This window comes from Triticum dicoccoides, chromosome 1B (genome assembly GCF_002162155.2).
Source record: "Triticum dicoccoides isolate Atlit2015 ecotype Zavitan chromosome 1B, WEW_v2.0, whole genome shotgun sequence".
NCBI classification, from domain to species: domain Eukaryota; kingdom Viridiplantae; phylum Streptophyta; class Magnoliopsida; order Poales; family Poaceae; genus Triticum; species Triticum dicoccoides.
The window spans coordinates 44488739-44504755 of record NC_041381.1 but is presented as its reverse complement, the minus strand read 5'-3'; positions in this window follow the sequence as shown (position 1 = coordinate 44504755).

Here is a 16017-nt window from a genome sequence, read left to right as displayed (position 1 = left end):
AAACAATAAAAAATAGCAACAATAAGTATTTTGTTCTAAGTACAAACAAAATAAAATAAATAAAGCAAGAAAGAAAACAAAAAAAACAAAAAAGTGTTTTCAAATTTGAAAACTAATGGCACTAACAGAAAGTTTATAATTTTTCTAAAACTAAAAGCAAAAATAATTAAAAATTAAAGCAAAAAACAAAAGAAAATAAATAATACAGAAAACAAAACAAAAAAACTGGAAAATAATTAAAAATAGCAACATTAAGTATTTTGTTGTAAGTACAAACAAAATAAAATAAATAAAGCAAGAAAGAAAACAAAAAAATGCCTCCTACTGGCCCCCACGGCCTGAATACGACTAGAAACCCTACCATGGGCCAGGATTCAGGCCCGCAGTAGGCCCAGAAGGCCCATCAGGCAAAGCAGTAGCAATTAGGCCCGCAAGCCTACGGTGGAGAGCAGCTCGAGAGGGGTGCTGCAGTGGGGCTTATAAACCACTGCGTGCCCCTCTCAACTAGCGAGGTGGGACTAAACTTTGGCCCCGACGCGGGCAGCACAGGGTCCTTTGGTCCCAGTTGGTGGCACCAACCAGGACTAAAGGGTGGGGCATTAGTCCCGGTTGGTGCCACCAACCGGGACCAAAGGCCTCTTTTTCGGCAGCCCAAAGGGCGGGAAGCGGCGACCTTTGGTCCCGGTTGGTGGCACCAACCGGGACTAAAGGGGGCATTGGTCCCGGTTGGTGCCACGAACCGGGACCAATGCTCGTGGTATATAAGTAGCACTTTGCAATTTTGCAGAGTTCATCACCACAGTTGCCCCCCGACGACGCCGAGCACATCGTCGCCGTTAGGCTACCCCGACGCCGCCCGCCGCCCCCGCCGTCGCCGTCGCCGTCGCCCGCGCCCGTCGTCGTCGCCGCCCGCGCCCTCACCGTCGCCCGCGCCCTCGCCCATCGCCAACGCCGCATGCCGTCCCTGCCCCGCGCGCCGCCCTTGTCCGGCTGCGCGCCGCCCCAGCCCGGCTGCACGCCGCTCCTGCCCCGACGCCGTCGCCGCGCCACTCCCCGCGCCCCTGCTCGCCCCGACGCTGCCCGTCACGCGCTCCTCCCTCTGTGAGCACCGCGCCTCTGGGGCCCCGCCGCCGTCGTGCTATTTTTTTAGTTATACATGCTATTTTTTATATGTTTTTAGATTCATATATGTATGTATGTATTTTTTAGATATATGTATTTTTTTTATGTTTGTTCATATATGTATGTATGTATTTTTACATGTTTTTTATGTATGTATGTATTTTTTCAATTGTAATGACGTTTTAAAGTATACATATATGCAAAAGTTAGATTTTTAGAAAAGTTTTATCTATGTATGTTCTATGATTTAGTACATTTTAGGTTACTTTAATTTTTAGAAAAAAATTATATATCTAGCTAGGAAAGGAAGAAGAAGAAAAAGAATGAGAGGAAAAAGGAAAATAAGAAGAGAATAAAGGAGAAGAAGAGGGGAGGAAGAAGAGGAGAAATAAATAAGAAGAAGAAAAAAGAAAAAAAAGAATAAAGGAGAAATAAATATTTTCCTTTTCCTTATTTTTTCTTCTTCTTCCTTTGCTATTCTGTTTTTTCTTCTTCTCCTCTATTCCTTTCTTCTTCTCCTCTTTTTTTTTTCTTTTTTTTCTTCGATCTTCTCCTCTATTCCTTTCTTCTTCTCCTCTTTTTATTTCTTCTTCGTTTTCTTATGTTTTATCGGGTCTGTCGCCGTCAGGCTGCTCGCCTTCGCCCTCGCCACCCCCTCGAGATAACTTCGACATGAGGGGCAGTCGATATATATACCCCCTCTCGACCGTGATAACCTATACAACGGCAGCACCCCCCTCGGCGCTCTCGCTCGACCAAAACTCTCGAGGCCACCCAAATTTACCAAGTTAAAAGAGCGTTGTCGTCGAGGCCACCCCAAACCCTTGAAGCGTTGTGTCGAGGCAATCCCAAACCCAGAGAAGCAGCGTCGAGGCCACTAACATGATTCCTTATTGTGATTAGCTAGCTAGTTCTACGTTTGCCACTAATATATATCCATCTGTACCATGTTTGAATAATAATTGACATGTTGTAAATATTTGCAGAAACTATGGAGCACTACCGAGACGAAGCAACAAAAGCGATGTTGGGGGAGATGATCGCAGAAGGAACTAATGTCATTGCGTCATTTTTCAACGACGTCGTTGGTCAGGAAGGACTGGGTGAAGAAGAGGGCTATGTTCATGATGGCTCTGGCCCATTAATGCCGGTACAAGAAGAGGGCTATGTTCATGATGGCTCCGGTGATGACCCAATGGAGGTACAAGAAGGAGACCCTGTTGACTGCTCCAGTGACCGAACCGAGTCCGTCCAGGTATATATATATTAGTTAAGCCCGTGCTGACTACTTAATTGATGCATTCATTGTTTTGGTATATGTACACATAGTAATTACTCTTGTCTTTCTTCCTTTTAATTTCTAGCCCTCCGGATCGAGCACAACTTCGGTAAGGAGACGAGGCCCAAAGAAAAAGTTGAGCTCAGATGAAAGGTTTGAGATCATAGAAATCGCGCCTGACGGCGAACCGATTGAACCCATCCGGACAAAGAACACATTTTCTGCTTAGTGCGGGGTTCTTGTTAGGGACAAGGTCCCGATCAGCATCCAACAATGGTATAAGCCTAAGGATGACCCTGAGGTGTCTTATGTCAATGATATGCAGAAAGAAGATCTTTGGACTCAGCTGAAGGCAAATTTCACCCTACCCCCAGAGGAGGATCCGGAGAAGCCAGTTAAAGAGCAATTAATGAAGTCTTGTGCTCTTAAGAAGATGGCAACCCTATTTAGGAGGTGGAGGAAAGAGTTGAACCATTTTGTTCGAAAAAAAAGACACCAGAATTCATCGGCAATATGAGAAGATCAAAGATCATTGGCCCGCATTTATGGCCGACAAGACATCGGAAAAGAGTAAGAAGATCTCGGCGACGAACAAGGAAAATGTTGCAAAGAAGAAGCTTCACCATCGCACGGGGTCAGGTGGCTACCTCAAAGCCCGGCCTAAGTGGTCCAAGGAGGAGAATGATCTACTTGGAGAAGGGATCGAACTAGAGACAATGAGATGGCCAGACCGTTGCTGGACTTGGTTCTTTGGGACTGGAGGCACATTGGACCCTGTATCAGGGATGTGCCGTTGGACGGACGAGCAACTAGAACTACCAGTCAAGAATATTCGACACTATATCAATGCAGCGCAGAAAGGGACGTTCATACCAGACAGGGAGAAGGACGAGCTCACAATGGCCCTCGGGAATCCTGAGCACCCTGGACGGACACGAGGCACGCCAGGCTCCAGTCTGTGGAAGGTTGGTTTTCCAGACGCAGGGGGTTACAAAACCCACGAGAGGAGGAAGAAACTGGAGCAGGGCCAACTGCAGGCGCTGCACGAAAGGGTAATGGGGCTAGAGGAACGAGAAGCAGCAGATCGCAGCAAATGACCTGCTGAAGCTTCCCCCGAAGCTACCCCGCCATCTCAGCGGAGAAGTAGCGTGGCTTCCACCGAGCTCTTCAGCCGGAGCATGTCTTGACAGCTCCTGCCAGCTATCCCGTGGATGCTATCACGGAGTCTCAACATTGCCACATTATGGCGCGATTGATGAATTTGAAGGTCAAGGCAGCTGTTGGCTCTGTTTATCCTACTGGATCCGGAGCAACTTATCACTGCCGGCCGATTCCAGAAGGATATCCTAAGGTGATGGTGGATGAAATAACGGAGGGATTTGAGGACCTCCTGCTTGACCACCGTACCGGTGAAGGGGAGACTAAGTTGGGTTCTTCTTTGAAGACTCCATGCCTATGGCGGAAGGAGCTCATCAACCTTCCGAACTGGACGCCTCCTCCTCCTCCTCCTCCTCCGGCGAGTCAGGGCACTCCGCCTCCTCCACCACCTCCTCCTCCGGCGAGTGACGATCAGGGCACGCGTGGCGGCACTCCGCCTCCTTCTCCGGCATGTGGCGGCACTCCACCTCCATCTCGGCCTGCGCCGGCGCTCCCGAGCAGCCAGCAGCCTCCTCCTTCTCCGCCTCGCCAGCAAGGGCGGAAGAGACCCGCCGCCGCCCCTGCTGCTCCGGCGCGTCGTACTCCTTCTCCTCCGCCTCATAAGCAAGCACGAAAGAAGACAGACGCCGCAGCCGCTCCATCTGCTCCGGCGTCTAGCAGCACAACCAGAGGTGGGAGGCAGTACAGTTACGGTCCACCTCTCAAGCCTCTAGAGAAGTTACCGTATGAGAGGACCGAGGAGGAAAACGATAGGATTGTGCGGACCCACGGGAGGGAGTTCTTTGAAGGGGTGAAAGAAAAGAGACATCCGCCTCCAGAGGAGAAGGTAGATCCGGTGAAAGCAAAGCGCACTATCGATGCCCTGAGGAAACCACCAAAGTCTCCGCCGAGAACCAACTATGAGCGCATTACTGAACAGACATATCTCCAAGCCCAGCGGTCGGGAACTACTGTCAGTGCTGGAAGTTTAAAAGAACGAGCAAAGGGGAAAAAAGTTGCCCAGCTCGGCGAACAAGCACTGCAATCATGCCCCTCGCTCAATGTGTCTAATGCTCCGGGGGCGGTGGCCGGTTATGGCAATGTTGCAGATTACCTGCCTGACAATCAACTTCCAGATTTCTGGGAGGTGGACGAACACAGATATGAGTACGGTAAGCCTCTCATCAAAGATGAAAAATCTCTGACAACAATGATGCGAAGATTCCATAATTGGTACATGGAAACCTGCAAAGAGTCTGGGGGTACGAATGCTTTGTATCTGAATATTAAAGAGGAGCACAACCTCGTTGCAAATGATCTGTTGACTGTTCCATTTGATCAGTTCTTTGCGTTCTTCAATCAAAAGGCCCTCGATAAACTAATGGTCTTTTGCTACTATCTGTAAGTACTATTTATGTCATTAAGTCTCTATATATAGCTCGGCTCTTTCATTTCATGTATTTATAATTAATTATCCTCAATATATTATGCAGATTGAAGATCGTCGAGTGCAAAAAACAAGAAATTTATTATATTGGATTCATTAACACAAATATCATAGATGAATTGCTGGTTAAAAAGGACGTCAAAGAGGCCGAGGACAACTTGCTATGATCGTTGATCAAAAATCAAAACAAAGATACCATACTCTTTCCTTACAACGGCAAGTGAGTGTTACTGTCGTGTGCATATTCGGTTTCCCTTATTACTCGCCCGAGGTTATAGTAATGTAATTGATAAGTTATGCATGCGTGCGCAGGTACCACTATGTTCTTCTGGAGATTAAGCTTGAGCGGGGACTAGTAACCGTCTTAGACTCGAGACGGAAAGATCGCAAAACCTATGCGGACATGACTGAATTGCTCAACAAGTAAGTTCAATCGATCATTATCGCACCATATCGGCAACTTTTTGTTCATTTCCTGATATCTCAAGTAATAATAATTATTTTCTTTGTCTTGCAGGGTTTGGAAACAGTTCACCGCAGAAGCTCAGGGACTGCCGAAGGAGCTGCGATATACATACCCGAAAGTAAGTACTACTGGCTAGCTAGTTGCGCGCATCTCCCGTTGATTCTATAGCTATACTTTCATCAGTGCCATTTATAATGCTTCATTATCAGTTTGATTGACCTCTATTTCTCGTAAAGTGCTTGTGGCAGGAAGAAGGGAACGATTTCTGTGGATACTACGTGTGCGAGTTCATCCACAACGCGACTTTGAAAAACAAGCGGGGCTACTCTAAAAGACAATATGAAGTGCGTAAGCAATAATATTCAAAATTTCATTTTATTACACCATCATTTCTGTTGAGTTTCATTCATATATGTATTAATTAACCCCCTTCTTCAAATTAGACGTGGCAGATGCGTAATGAACTCCTAGAACCAGATCGCATGAAAGCAATTTAAGAGGAATTGGCGGGATTCTTTCTTGACCACGTCATTAATAAAGCCGGAGAATACCATGTGCAAATTGATTTAATTGCTAGGGGATTGTATTTAAGAGATCTTATACATATTGTACATGTATGTAGCCAGTAGCATCGGATACATGATATATGAAAACTTGTTGTTCGACCAATCTCTCGGAGAAAGAGAGGTCGATCGATCACTTCTCTCGGTATGCATGACGAACTTCTATACTCAATGGTTCTCTCGATCACTTATGTATATATAGTACGTAGCGTCGACCAAGCACGAACATAAGAGAGGACACTTTTCTCTATTAGTTAGCTAGCTAACACAATATATGAAACACCTAAATTAACCCCCCCTTCTTAAAAAAATAAAAACCCCAGCAACTGGAATGCTGACGCGTGGATGCCTTTTGGTCCCGGTTGGTACCACCAACCAGGACCAAAGCCCCCCTGACTGGATCGGCGCACAGGGCCACATGGTGGCACATTGGTCCCGGTTCGTGTTTGAACCGGGACTAATGGGTGGAGGTATTAGTAACGACCCATTAGTCGCGGTCCATGAACCAGGACTAAAGGCCCTTACGAACCGGGACTATTAGGTGTTTTTCTACTAGTGTTTGCTCTCCACTCGGTAGGATCTCAAACACTTAGGCGAGTACTGGACTGCAGCTAAGCCTCCGAGTGGGCAACAGACTCGCCACTCGGTAGGATTTTGAATTACTTAGGCGAGTACTGGACTGCAGCTAAGCCCCCGAGTGGGAGGCAGACTCGCTCGATAGGATTTTCAAATACTTAGGCGAAACAGATTCGCAGCTAAGCTTCCGAGTGGGAGGCAGACTCGCCACTCGGTAGGATTTTTAAATACTTAGGCAAAACGATTTCGCAGCTAAGCTTCCGAGTGAGAGGCTTGCTCGTCACTCGGTAGGGAAAGTTTTTACAAACTTAGGCGAAATGGATTCGCAGCTAAGCCACCCACTGGGGGATTTCTCACATAAACAAAAGCAACAACGATCAATGGGAAAATTTTAACACTTTTTTCTTTGATAAACAAACTACAGGAGTACTTTTATTACATCTCATCCGAGTGAGTACTTAAGTGTAAAAGGGGCGGAGCAGGTACGCATTCCAAGCTCGTGGCTCATCAATCTGGCGGCCGACATTGTAAAGACGGTATGCTCCATTGTGGAGAACTTTGGTGACGATGAAGGGGCCTTCCCATGTAGGGGCAAGTTTGTGTGCCTTCTGTTGGTCCACTCGGAGGACCAAGTCTCCTTCTTGGAAGGCTAGACTCTTGACGTTTCTGGCAAGGAATCGATGCAAGTCTTGCTGATAGATGGTTGATCGGATCATGGCCATCTCTCTTTCTTCTTCTAGAAGGTCGACTGCGTCCTGCCATGCTTGTTCTGCTTCATCTTCAGAGTAGAGCTCAACTCGGGGTGCATTGTGAAGCAGGTCACTCGGCAGAACTGCTTCGGCTCCATAGACCAGAAAGAACGGAGTTCGCCCAGTCGACCGATTAGGAGTAGTCCTCAATCCCCAAAGAACTGATGGAAGTTCGTCGACCCATGCGCCTGCTGCGTGTTTGAGATCACGCAACAACTAGGGTTTCAGTCCTTTGAGAATTAGGTCGTTAGATCTTTCTGCTTGTCCATTCGACTGGGTGTGAGCGACGGAAGCGTAGTCGACTTGTGTGCCTTGAGAAGCACAAAAGGCTTTGAATTGGTCGGAATCAAAGTTCGACCCATTATCAGTGATGATGCTATGCGGAACTCCATATCTGAATATCAACTCTCTGAGGAAGCTGATAGTAGTGCCGGCATCAAGATTCTTGATAGGCTTGGCTTCGATCCACTTAGTGAACTTGTCGATTGCCACCAGTACATGGGTAAAGCCGCCCCTTCCAGTTCTCAGTGGTCCAACCATATCTAATCCCCAAACAGTGAAGGGCCAGACGATTGGAATGGTCTTCAAGGCTGAGGCGGGCTTGTGTGACATATTGGAATAGAACTGACATCCTTCACACTTGTCGACTATCTCTTTCGCCATTTCATTTGCTCTGGGCCAGTAAAACCCCGCTCGGTATGCTTTAGCCACAATAGTCCAAGAGGATGCATGATGGCCATAGGTCCCCGAGTGGATATCGTCGAGAATTATCTGACCTTCTTCTGGCGTTATACATTTCTGACTGGCTCCAATCGCGCTTTCCCTGTACAACTGTCCCCTTATCACAATAAAGGCCTTGGATCAACGGACTATCTGCCAAGCCTCTTCTTCATTCTCTGGGAGTTCTTTCCTTAGGATATACGCGATATACGGTACTGTCCATTCCGGAGTGATAACCAAAACTTCCATGATCAGGTCGACCACAGCTGGGACCTCAACTTCAGTCGGATCTATGGCACTTTTAGGCTACGGGGCTTCTTCGGTGAAAGGATCCTCTTGAACTAACGGCGTGTCGATGTGTTCCAAAAACACATCACTAGGAATGGCTTCTCTCTTGGAACCTATTTTTGCCAAATCATCAGCTGCTTCATTTTTCATTCGGGGTATATGATGAAGCTCTAACCCCTCAAATTTCTTCTCTAGCTTTCTCACTGCATTGCAGTAACCATTCATGGCTGGGCTTCTAACGTCCCACTCCTTCATCACTTGGTTAACCACCAAATCTGAGTCGCCATAGACCATGAGGCGAGGGACGCCGAGTGAAATGGCCATGCACAATCCATACAAAAGTGCTTCGTATTCTGCTTCGTTATTGGAGGAATCGAAGTGAATCTGGAGCACATATCTGAGCTTATCTCCTCGGGGGGAAACCAACACTACCCCAGCACCGGATCCATTCAACATCTTAGAACCATCAAAGAACATGGTCCAGTGCTCCGAGTGAACTTGAGTCGGCAGTTGCTGTCCGGTCCACTCGGCGATGAAATCTGCTATTGCTTGGGACTTGATGGCTTTCTTTGCCTCAAACCTGATATCTAGGGGAAGGAGTTCAATCGCCCATTTTACCACTCGACCGGTTGCATTATGTTGTGCAAAATCTCTGACAATGGAGCGTCGCTGACGACTGTAATGGAATGGTTAGAGAAGTAATGAGCAACCTTCTTCGTGGTCATATAAATCCCATATACAAGCTACTGATAATGAGGGTATCTTTGCTTTGATGGGGTCAAAACTTCAGAAATATAATACACTGGGCGCTGAACTTTAAAGGCTTTTCCTTCTTCTTCCCGCTCAACCGTAAGTATTGTACTGACGACTTGTCCTGTGACTGCAATGTAGAGCAGCAAAGGCTCTTTGCTGATCGGGGCAGCAAGCACCGGCTGGGTGGAAAGCAGGGTTTTTAGTTCTGCAAACGCTGCATCAGCTTCAGGAGTCGACTCGAACTTGTGTGACTTCTTTATCAGTCGGTAAAGAGGCAATGCCTTTTCACCGAGACGAGAGATGAATCGGCTTAGAGCAGGGTTTTTAGTTCTGCAAACGCTGCAACCAGTAAGCTTCTGGACATCATGCACACGCACAGGACGTTTCATTCGGAGTATAGTACCAACCTTTTCTGGATTGGCGTCGATTCCTCGTTCGGAAACGAGAAAACCGAGTAACTTTCCTCCAGGAACTCTAAATGTGCACTTTGATGGATTAAGCTTGATATCATACCTCCTGAGGTTGGCAAATGTCTCTGCAAGATCAGTCAGCAGGTCAGAACCTTTCCGTGACTTGACCACAATATCATCCATGTATGCTTCCACATTCCGACTGATTTGAGTGAGCAAACAATTCTGAATCATCCTCATGAACGTGGCTCCGGCATTCTTGAGGCCGAATGGCATGGTGACATAACAGAAGCACCCGAATGGGGTGATGAAAGCTGTTTTGATCTCATCGGATCCATACAGACGGATCTGATGGTAACCGGAATAAGCGTCTAAAAAAGACAGGCGCTCACATCCCGCAGTCGAGTCGACTATTTGGTCGATGTGGGGTAGAGTAAAATGATCTTTCGGGCAGGCCCGATTGATATGTTTGAAGTCAATGCACATGCGAAGTGACTTGTCCTTCTTGGGGACCATGACAACATTGGCGAGCCACTCGGAGTGGTGAATCTCTCGGATAAACTCTGCTGCTAAGAGCTGAGCCACCTCCTCGCCAATGGCCTTTCTTTTCTGGACGGCGGACCGTCGAAGATGTTCTTTAACAGGTTTCACTTTTGAGTCGACTCATAGACGGTGCTCAGCCAGCCCCCTGGGAACACCCGGCATGTTAGAAGGTTTCCATGCGAAGATGTCCCAGTTCTCACGGAGGAACTGGATGAGCGCTTCTTCCTATTTGGAGTCGAGCGTCGTAGAGATATGAGTCGGAGCAGCATTGGGGTCGGTCGGGTGAATGTGAATCAGTTTCGTCTCACCGGACGACTAAAACAATGATTCCGTAGCGGGCTTCTTAGCTCGCAACAAATCACTCGGGTCTACATTTTTCTGGTGCTCCTGCCACTCTTCTGCTGCCATCTGAGCATCGGCGATCTTTGAGCCTTTCTGAAAGCACACTTCTGCCTTCTTCCGATTGCCAGTAACAGTGATCACACCTTTGGGGCCAGGCATCTTCAATTTGAGGTACACGTAACATGGTCGAGCCATAAAACGTGCATAAGCTGGCCTACCCAAAATAGCGTGATAGGCACTCTGGAAATCCACAACTTCAAATGTCAACTTTTCTTTGCGGTAATTTTTGGAATCACCGAAAACTACATCAAGAGCAATCTGACCGGGTGATGCAGCCTTCTTTCCAGGAATGACTCCGTAGAAACTCATGTTGCTGGTATTAAGTCTGGACATCGGAATGCCTATCCCTTTCAATGTCTCTGCATATAGTATATTCAGGCTACTGCCACCATCCATCAAAACTTTAGTCAGTCGAGTGCCTTCGACGACTGGGTCGACCACCAGATCTTGCCTCCCAGGGGTGGCTATGTGTGTCGGGTAATCAGACTGGTCGAGTGTGATGGCAGTCTAAGACCATTTCAGATAATTGGGTGTCTCTAGAGCAACCATATTCACTTCTTGGTTGATAACTTTCAATCAACTTTTGCTCTCAACGTCAGCAAAAATCACCAGAGTGGAATTGACCTAGGGATATCCATCATCACTATCCTCCTTGTCCTCAACTTTGTCCGACTCCTTTTCCTTATCTTTGGGTTGTTTCCCCTGAAATTGCTGGATCAAGAGCCGACACTGTCGAGAGGTATGTTTCGGGTAAATGAATTTACCCTCCTCATCTTTATTCGTGTGGATGTGGCACGGCAAATCCATCACGTCATTTCCTTATTTGTCCTTCACCTTCTTAGGGTTCCGAGATCCTTTGGGTTTCCCTTTAAACTTTCCTTGAGTCACCGATAAGGCTTCTCCAGGAGCAGCCGGCTCGGCTTTCCCCTTCTGCTTCCGACTGGAGTCCCCTCCTCCGGTTTCGTGGGCGACTGACTTGTGCTTCCCACTTCGGAGCCGATCCTCTTCTTCACCATTCGACTCAGAGACATGTCTCCAGTTCGACCGAATTTCAGGTTTAGTTCTCTGTACTTAACGCCTTCCTTGAAGGCATAGACTGCCTGGTGATCAGACACATTCTCTATCGTGTGATGCAATGTGATCCATCTCTGGATGTAATCTCTCAAAGTCTCATTCGACTTCTGCACACAAGATTGCAGCTCTGTCAGTCGTGCTGGTCGCTTGCAAGTTCCTTCAAACGTTCTGACAAACACTTAGGTAAGATCTTCCCAAGTGTAAATGCTGCTGGGTGCCAACTGATTCAACCATGCTCTGGCCGAGCCCTCCAACATAAGAGGCAGATGTTTCATGGCTACCGCATCATTGCCGCCGCCAATCTGAACAGCCACTCGGTAGTCTTCAAGCCAAGTATCAGGCTTGGACTCACTAGTGAACTTACTAACTCCAGTCGCCAACCTGAAGTTGGGAGGAATCATTGCGGCCCTGATGGCTCTGCTGAAACACTCTGGTCCTGAGACGTGTACTCTGGTGCTGGTGGGTACATCTCTGTCGTGACCCTCTCAGTGAGCTCTATTCCTGTCGACCAAGCCTTGAACGATAATTGATCTTGCATCAAAGCCTGGTTCCCTGGGGTCGACTAGAATCCTTCGCCCAACACTGTGCTGGCGTCTATCATCCTGTTGTCGAGGCGCGTACGATACACCCCTTGTGGGAGGGGTGGGCACTCAACGTCGATCATCATGATAGATTTGATGATCATACTGCTCACAGTTCTTGTACTGATCATGCCGGACTCCACGCCCCTCACGCCTCGGGGGCGATCTGGGGCCACTACAAGAAATATGTCAACTAGTGACCTTCTGTCAATGACTCTGGAAGAATTGGTCATAGATCTATGACCATTTGAGACCAATTGGTCAAAAGCTGTTCGGGGGGCTCCAAACCCTAAACCATTGCGACCATTTTGGTCAGAAAGGTCATAATTTCCTTACACGAAATGGTCAGAAAGCAAACAGGGCTGGTCCGCTGCCTTATTTCTAGTTGTTAACGACCAATATAGATGGTCATAGCCTTGTAGATGGTGGTGGGTTGTGATGACTAGGCGCCATCTCATCAGTTTTGCCTATGTGTCATGTCCATGTGTTAATTTTTGCCATAGGTTGTGAAGCAACCTATATTTCTATTATTCCAAAAATTCCCAAATAATTCTCATAAATTGTTTGGATCATATCTTCATCAAATATGTCAAAAACCTTCCTTGCCTAGTTCAAAAATAACTCAACAATATTAATTTTCCTATTCTGTTCAGAGCAACAGTTTGTGAAGGAAGTACCACTTTGGCATGTCCAAAATAGTATCCATTTTCTACAGTGCTTCCCTATGCCCAAATAACCATCCTCCACCAAATGCCAGCTCAATCCATTCATTATTTTGAGCCGAGCTTCAACATTTGTAGTTATGTCCAGTGTGGTAGTTTGCAAAGCAAGTACCACCTAGGCTCCTCCTTTTGAGCTGAAAATTTGTGAAGACGGTCTTCTTAGTAACTGATCATCCTCAACCAAAACTCACGCCCATTAGCCATGTACATTTCCCGTAGCGCTAATCAAACACTTGGCTGCTAATTCATGTTTGAGCATCGATCGGTCTCCTCGTGAGAATGTTATGTTGTAAATTTCTTCTTAGCACCTACCTGGGGAGTGCCCAACCCACTAGACATGCCTAGGCTGCCCAGAACACATGGCAACGCCACGGTCACGCGGTGACCACGCGGTGGGCATGCGAGTTTACGCGCTCTAGAGTTGGGGGCCTCGGCCACCGCCCAAACCTCGATGTATCACCACCAAACCATGTATTTATGATTAAATAGGTACTTATGTAACTATAAATGATTTTTGGAAAAATAAATAGTAAACTATGAGGTAGCTGCAGTTCAAATTTGACCCGCTTCTAGCTGAATCGGCGGGAATTTGTCTTTTTCACCAGAGGTGGATCAAAACTTTTGACACACAACCATTTCTTAAATTGTGAATTAAATATGGCCTAGTATTTTACAAAAATGATTTGGTCCAATTTTGCAAAACTTATTTGGGAGTCCCTTCACAAAAAAACCTCCTTTTGGGCACTCGAAAAATGGAAAAAGGTTCACAATATGAGATCATTTGAACAAACTATGCCATGAATGTGGACATAAGATTGATCATTTGGCTTGAAAGCCATTGATCTGCACACGTGATAACTCGTTTCTGAGAACACTTTTTTAAAATAATTGACGTATTACAAGTTTATTATTTTTCCTGGGAACTTGGCCACATATAATGACACAATGCGAAGGTTTCCCAATTTTTTGATTTTTTTTTTGAAATTTTTATGCCCGTTTCAAAATGCGGTCAAAACGGCGGGAATGACCGTTCCTAGCTAGTGGTTGAATCTTGGAATTTTTTTGGTGTTTCCATGATTAAATAGTTACTTATGTACCTATAAATGATTTTTGGAAAAAATAAAGAGCAAACTACGAGGCAGCTACAGTTCAAATTTGACCCGCTTCCAACTGAATCGGCGGGAATTTGTCTTTTTCACCAGAGGTGGATCAAAACTTTTTACACCCAACCATTTGGTCAATTGTGAATTAAATATGGCCTAGTATTTTAGAAAATTGATTTGGTCCAATTTTGCAACAATTATTTGGGAGGTCCTTCACAAAAAACCTCCTTTTGGGCACTCGAAAAATGGAAAATGGTTCTTTCGTCCAAAGAAAAAGAAAACTTCCTTAGGCAACATTGTTTTCCATTCCAATATGCACCCTTGTGCACAATATGAGATCATTTGAACAAACTATGCCATGAATGTGGCCATAAGATTGATCATTTGGCTCGAAAGCCATTGATCTCCACACGTGATAGCTCGTTTCTCAGAACACTTTTTTAAAATAATTTCCGTATTACAAGTTTATTATTTTACTTGGAAACTTGGTCATATATAATGACACAATGCGAAGGTTTTCCAATTTTTTGTTTTTTTTGAATTTTTTATGCCCGTTTCAAAATGCGGTCAAAACGGCGGGCTTGACCGCTCCTAGTTAGTGGTTGAATCTTGGAAAACTTTTGATGTTTCTATGATTAAATAGATACTTATATACCTAGAAATGATTTTTCAAAAAAATAAAGAGCAAACTACGAGGCAGCTACAGTTCAAATTTGACCCGCTTCCATGTGAATGGGCTGGAATTTGTCTTTTTCACCAGAGGTGGATCAAAACTTTTTACACCAAACAATTTGATCAATTGTTCATTAAATATGGCCTAGTATTTTATAAAATTGATTTGGTATAATTTTGCAATAATTATTTGGTAGGTTCTTCACAAAAAAACCTCATTTGGGGCACTCGAAAAATGGAAAATGGCTCTTTTATGCAATGAAAGTGAAAACTCCCCAAAGCAACATTGTTTGGAATTCCAAGATGCACCCTTGTACACGATATGAGATCATTTGAACAAACTATGCCATGAATGTGGCCATAAGATCAATCATTTGGCTTGAAAGCCATGAATCTTCACGCATAATAGCTCATTTTTTAGAACACTTTTTTAAAATAATTGCCGTATTACAAGTTTATTATTTTTCCTGGAAACTTGGTCACACATAATGACACAATGAGAAGGTTTCCCAATTTTTTTATTTTTTTGAATTTTTTATGCCTGTTTCAAAATGCGGTCAACGTCAGGCTTGACCGTTCCTAGCTAGGGGTTGAATATTGGAAAACTTTCGGTGTTTCTCTGAATAAGTAGATACTTATGTACCTAGAAATGATTTTTTGAAAAAATAAAGAGCAAACTATGAGGTAGTTGCAGCTCAAATTTGACCCGTTTCCAGCTGAATCGGCGGAAATTTGTCTTTTTCACCAGAGGTGGATCTAAACTTTTTACACCCAACCATTTGGTCAATTGTGCATTAAATATGGCCTAGTATTTTAGAAAAATGATTTGGTCCAATTTTGCAATAATTATTTGGTAGGTTCTTCACAAAAAAACCTCATTTCGGGCACTCAAAAAATAAAAAATTAATTTTCCGTGCAAAGAAAATGAAAACTCTCTTAGACAACATTGTTTGGAATTGGAAGATGCACCTCGTGCAAATATTTGTTACCTTCTTCACAAAAAAATTCATTTTGGACACTCAAAACATAAAAATTAAAATGTTGACATGATTTTACACTTTATTTTTATTTGACCACGGCCAATTTTGAATGGTCATAACGTCCAATACTAAATGGTCATATCGTTATACACGTGTACCGCTTTCTGATTGGGCCATAGCCATCTCACGCGGATCATGCGTCAAGCACCGTTGGATGCTCGTGGATCCAACGGTAGCCCTCGCCCCCCACCCTCTCATCCACCTAGCCCTAACACAACCCCCACGCCCCCGCTTCCTCACCTTCTCCACCTTCTCTCCCTCTCTCCCTTCTGGATCCAACACCGCCGCATACCACCCCCCCTTCTGGATCCCCCCATCTCCTCGCCGCCGCGGCCGCCCTCTCGATCCACTCCTCTCCCTGCCCACCGCC